Raw genomic sequence first — 5,651 nt, forward strand, 5'->3', positions numbered from 1 at the left:
TCTTCATGCTGAGGACAAGTGTCCTCATGAGGCCTACTGTCTTCCTGAGGCCTAGTGTCTTCATGCTGAGGACAAGTGTCCTCATGAGGACTAGTGTCTTCCTGAGGCCTAGTGTCTTCATGCTGAGGACAAGTGTCCTCATGAGGACAAGTGTCTTCCTGAGGCCTAGTGTCTTCATGCTGAGGACAAGTGTCCTCATGAGGCCTAGTGTCTTCCTGAGGACCAGAGTCTTCCTGAGGCCTAGTGTCTTCCTGAGGACCAGTGTCTTCCTGAGGACTAGTGTCCTCATGAGGACTAGTGTCTTCCTGAGGCCTAGTGTCTTCCTGAGGCCTAGTGTCTTCCTGAGGCTTAGTGTCTTCATGCTGAGGACAAGTGTCTTCATGTTGAGGACTTGTGTCTTCATGTTGAATTTGAGTGTTTTCATACTAAGGTCTAGTGTCCTCATTATAAGGACTAGTGTCTTCATGTTGAGAATGAGATTCTTCATACTTTGGACTAGTGTCATCCTGAGCACTGCTCTAGAGGTCTTTAGGCAGAATAGGTCCAGACTTATGAAATTGTCACACACGTAGCCTAATGTGACAACATGGGATAACACATCCAAGACACACACACATCCACACACACCAAAACACACACACACATGCACGCACCCATTCACTCACACACACACACACACACGCGCACTCACGCACACACACACACACACACACACACACACACACACACACACACACACACACACACATACACACACACACACACACAGATTTGCTTTAACAGCGATTATTCACCAAACAAACTTTGTGTGATATGAAAAAGTCTTCATTAAATCTTTAAGTGGCTCTACATATTTCCACCCTTTCTTTCAGCTGTCAGAGTCTCTGCAGCTCATTAGGCTGCCTACGAGACTGGAACTTAATTGGATGAAGCCCATCACAGTGGCCCACAGTAAATCGTTCTCGCTCCATCTCCTCCCTTGGACCCAGAATGGGAAATTCTAACAATCACTTTTATTTGGTGTTGTTTGCTTAAAATAACCAATATATATTGCATCCATAAATCTTTTTTATGTACAGAATAGAAACGCTTTGTCTGAAAATCGAGTCTGGGAAGAAAAGAGCACATAAAAGACAACTCGTACTACTTCACACCCCATCAAAGCATCACCCAGTACAATGCGCCTGTCCAAAGTGCACGCCTCCACAGGCATACAATCGGTTCCATGGTTCTGCTCTACCATACTCTCTTTCCACCAACGCTAACCTAGGTCTGCTTCTGGGCTTATGCTAGTGCTAGTGCTAGGGCTACTGCTATATGGTAGTGTTAGGGCTAGGGCTAGTGCTAGATGATAATGCTAGGGCTAGTGCTAGATATAGTGCTAGATGCTAGTGCTAGGGCTAGTGCTAGGGCTAGATGCTAGTGCTAGGGATAGTGCCGGATGCTAGTGTTAGGGCTAGGGCTAGTGCTAGATGCTAATACTAGGGTTTGTTCTAGATGCTAGTGCTAGGGCTAGTGCTAGATGCTAGTGCAAGGGCTTAACCCTAAACCTAGTGCTAGATGCTAGTTTAAGGCTAGGGCTAGTCCTAGATGCTAATGCTAGTACTAGATGCTAGTGCTAGGACTACTGCTAGGGCTTGTGCTAGATGCTAGTACTAGGGCTAGTGCTAGATTATATTGCTAGGGCTAGTGCTAGGGCTAGTGCCAGGGCTAGTGGTAGATGCTGATGCTGGTTCGAAGTCTGCTTCCGGTTTGCTTTCCCCACGGGCTAGAGAACCACGTGATGACGTCACCATATACTTCAGCCTATCTCCCCCTCCCCCATCGGTGGTAATCATGCGCTCCACTCCCAGAGTCCTCGGGCCCTTCACCTCTAGGACGTGCTTCCTGGACCCGGCGCTTATCGATCCCAGCAACGCTCAATACGCCCGCGTGTGACTTACACCGTTATTCGCAAAAAGAAGTCTTTAAATAATGCAACGGCCGTACATGTTTCAGTCAGCGTTCACACAAACTGTGTGTATATGTGGGTGTGTGTGTGTGTTTGTTTGTGTGCGTGTGTGTGTGTGTGTGTATGTTTGTGCATGTTTAATGCACTGTTTTGCGTTGCCTGTGTGTGTGTGTGTGTGTGTGTGTGGGTGTGTGTCCGTGTGTGTCTGTACAAGTGTGCTTACGCGCATGTGTGTGTGTTTGTGTGTATGAGTGTGTGTGTGTGTGTGTGTGTGTGTGTGTGTGTGTGTGTGTGTGTGTGTGTGGGTGCAAGTGTGCTTACGTGCATGTGTGCGTGTGTGTGCTTACGTGCATGTGTGTTTGTTTGTGTGTTTGTGTGCATGTGTGTCTTTTTAATGCCCTGTTTTGCGTTGTCTTTGTTGATTTCCAAATCCACTAATCAGGCTGCTGGGCTATCCTGTTATTACATTTAATTTCTAAATACGCCTTGGCAAGCGCAGCGAGAGCTCTAATGTGTGAGCAAAACACTGTGTGGTGAACCCGAGAGGTCCATGTTGTTAGTAAGAACACATATTTCAATATGTTTTTGGTGTGTGTGTGTGCAAGTGTGTGTATGCATACATACATACATACATTAATATATATATATCATGTATTTTATAGTGTTGTAGCTCCTCTCCTATCTTGGCTGCTACTGACAGTCCTTCTCCATGGTATAAAGCGCTTCCCTCCAGACCCTGCACACCCCATTGCACTAGCCATGGTAACGTCTGGTCCAGACAGCTGGTCCGCCGCTCTCTGCAGTATGCCACACACTTGAAGATTTCTTGTCAAATTAGCTATCAAAAAAAAGTAGAGATGAAAGTATTTTCTTTATTTCCCTCTACCTCTTCCTCTCTCTCTAAAGTTGACTGGGATTGTATTAAGCTTCAGTGATAAAGCTTTTGGTAACCTACTTACATATGTATGTGGTTTAGTGAGTATGTATGTATGTATGTGTGTATGTATGTATGTATGTATGTATGTATGTATGTATGTATGTATGTATGTATGTATGTATGTTTGAACTTATATATGTATGCATGTATGTATGTATGTATGTATGTATGTATGAATGTATGTATGTGTATTTATGTTTGTATGCATGAGATGAAGAATGAATGTTTTTTAAAGCAAAATATTTGATTTAATTTATAGCATGATCATGGGAAGATACAGACAGCAAAGTTACCAAGAATACATTTAATGAGACAATGGGTTAACAAGATTCTTATAGGAAAGTTTTCATGTCGTGGGTAGAAAAAGCAAAGAAATCAAAGGTCGGTGACCGTTGTGGAGATTGGCCATGGCTGAAGTCAGCCATGGCGGGAGAGAAAGATAAATTGCAATACACTATGGGTGAAGTGGACAGTGAAATGTCTGCAAGGCTGCAAGACAGTAAAAGGAATCTATGCAACAAAGAAGTCAGTCAATTGGCCTCAGTATCACACTTTGAGGCTACACTGGTAATCTATTCAATCAATTGCAAACTATTTTGACACCTTTCAATTAGAGAGGACAGGAGGTATGTCTAGGTCCAAGGAGAATGTCTAGAAATTCATTTTCAATTAACTAGTAATTATATAAACAGGGTTGATATGACTTGTACATCATTTCCAGGACTGTATGTATGTATGTATGTATGTATGTATGTATGTATGTATGTATGTATGTATGTATGTATGTATGTATGTATGTATGTATGTATGTATGTACGTATGTATGTATGTATGTAAGTAAGTGCATATGTATGTAAGTGCATGTGTATGTAAGTTTGTATGTATGTATCTATTTATCTATGTTTGTATCTATGTATGTATATGCGTATGTATCAAGCTCCAGCACTATTGATCACTCAACCTATCAGAATTACTTCAAGTCAAGTCAAAAGGTAAGCTCAATGGAGGTCCAGGATTGCCAGACTTGCTTCAGATGTTTTGTGTTATTTTCCACTCTTACTATGTTAAAGTCCAAAGAGCAAAACTTGCTTTATAAAGAAATCCACCAAGGATTAACTGTGAGATAAGAATGAATACTTTATGAGCCGAGTGACGAGAACACGTTGAGGTTCAATAGGAACCCGGGCCCTGCTAACCCTTAGACTGCTCCTTCTCTGCAACACCCTGCAGCAGCATTGCAGCACTCAACTCCTCCTGGTATGTAGAAGCTGGGATTACTGGAGGAAATATCAGGAGAAGACTAGAAGATATTTCACATTGGATGATTTACGGTTGAGTAGGTTTTCTTATGATGTGACCATCAACAACGCAGTCTTGTCAATGACCTCGGTCAAACTTCCACTCAAAGGTCTTTTTACTGCAGTACTCAAGACAGCAAGAAAATATGAGGTTTCTGTTTTAATCTTAATGTTTTGTTGATGACCGAATATGGCTGAGGAGTGTGTTTGTATGACTCCAAACCGATGGGAGTCAGACTGACGTTATTATAACCCTGTCTGGGTGTCCAGTTTTAATTTAGGCTTCGGATGGGGATTGTCCCCAGCCTCGATGTGGTGTAGGGGTAAGTGGAGTGTATGTGGCTGATGGCTGGTTTGGCACAGCTGTTACACATTAAGGATTCAATGTGCACAGGTTAAACCAGCCATCCCTGCAGACACTTGAAGGAGATCTACTGCATGGCGACATGGAGCACCAGTGGGGTAGACTTTGAAGCGCGCCGACCAAACCCAGGCTTTCTTTGGATAACCTGCATCATTTACAGCGTCATTTCACTCACCTTTACAAAATGGATGCATCCAGAGCAGTTTATTTCACCCAAGAGGAACAGATTGTAATGATGAACTCCTTTGAGGAGTTCAAGAATGAGATTACAGCTAGAGGCAACACAGTTGCACATAATAGGGAGGTGCAACTGTGTTTCCCCTAGCTGGCAAAAAGAAGCAGATTTTGTGGGAGGCGTGCTGGCAAAAAAGAAGCAGATTGTGTAAATTTGTAAGTGAAAAGATTCTACCTATTGTCTAAAGAATAACTATGCAGAATTGTTCGCCAGTAATCCCAATAGAGTGATGATTTCAAAATGCAATAGCAACATCCAACCTGTTTTCTATCATTTTTGGAATTCAATTTAAATACACCCTATGTAAGAAATGTATAGCATATGTTTTCAACTGCTGAGAGGTAGCAGCGGTGGTGTAGTGGATTTGTATATGACCCGAACGCCAGCGACTCGGGTTCAAATCACGCCTGTCCGTCATCATGACTTTTACCCCCATCTAGGTGTGGTGCCAGCATGACCTTCAGGACATGGGTTCAAGTTCGGAATAAGCACAAAAATATAATTCAATGTGGTAGGTTTGAAGCATCAATTTGAATAATTTCAGGTGAATGTGGCCTATGATTTGCAATAGGCTAGACTCTAACCTTTAATCTGATGTTGATTACCTGTAGCATATAAAAACCTGCGCAACGACACTGGGAGGGGGTCAGCTCCAGGGCCTTCAGTGCTTTGGAGGAGCTGGCCCTTGCTGATAATGAAGGGAGGCCGATTATGGCCAGAGTGGAAGGGGGGGGGTCATCTGACACCACTGCCTCATTCTCAGATGCTTTTGTTGTAAATGTTGGCAGGATTTTGGAAAGACCTATAATAGGCCTATAATAGGGTTCCCTGATTATTTCCGGACATAAACAATAGCGAGACTCTTT

Source organism: Pollachius pollachius (genome assembly GCF_949987615.1).
Source record: "Pollachius pollachius genome assembly, chromosome: 13".
Classification (NCBI taxonomy): Eukaryota; Metazoa; Chordata; class Actinopteri; order Gadiformes; family Gadidae; genus Pollachius; species Pollachius pollachius.